The following is a 338-nucleotide window of genomic DNA, read 5'->3' as shown; positions in this document are numbered from 1 at the left end:
GCTGTCGGCACTATTTTTGGTGTAGGGTTTGCCCGTAAGAAGCTGTCGGTCATCGGAATTGAAATCCCGTTGCCCGCTTCGGAAGGACGTTTTTTTTTTTTTAAAAAAAAATTAGTTTTGAAAAAGATGAAGTCAAACTGACCCCATAATTTTCATAGTTTAGATGAAAGAGCACTTTATCTCAAATCATGTATCTATCCCGATGGATGAACGCAAGAATTGAGAGTGAGGCTCGATCAAATAAACTAAAGAAAGTTATGACATCCGTTTGGTCTGCGAAACCAATGTATTGGCCGACAAGTTCCCCTATTTAATATAAGGAATTAAATAGGGTTTAT

The sequence above is a fragment of the Phalaenopsis equestris genome, unplaced genomic scaffold (assembly GCF_001263595.1).
Source record: "Phalaenopsis equestris unplaced genomic scaffold, ASM126359v1 Scaffold000428, whole genome shotgun sequence".
NCBI classification, from domain to species: domain Eukaryota; kingdom Viridiplantae; phylum Streptophyta; class Magnoliopsida; order Asparagales; family Orchidaceae; genus Phalaenopsis; species Phalaenopsis equestris.
This window is presented reverse-complemented; position numbering follows the sequence as displayed.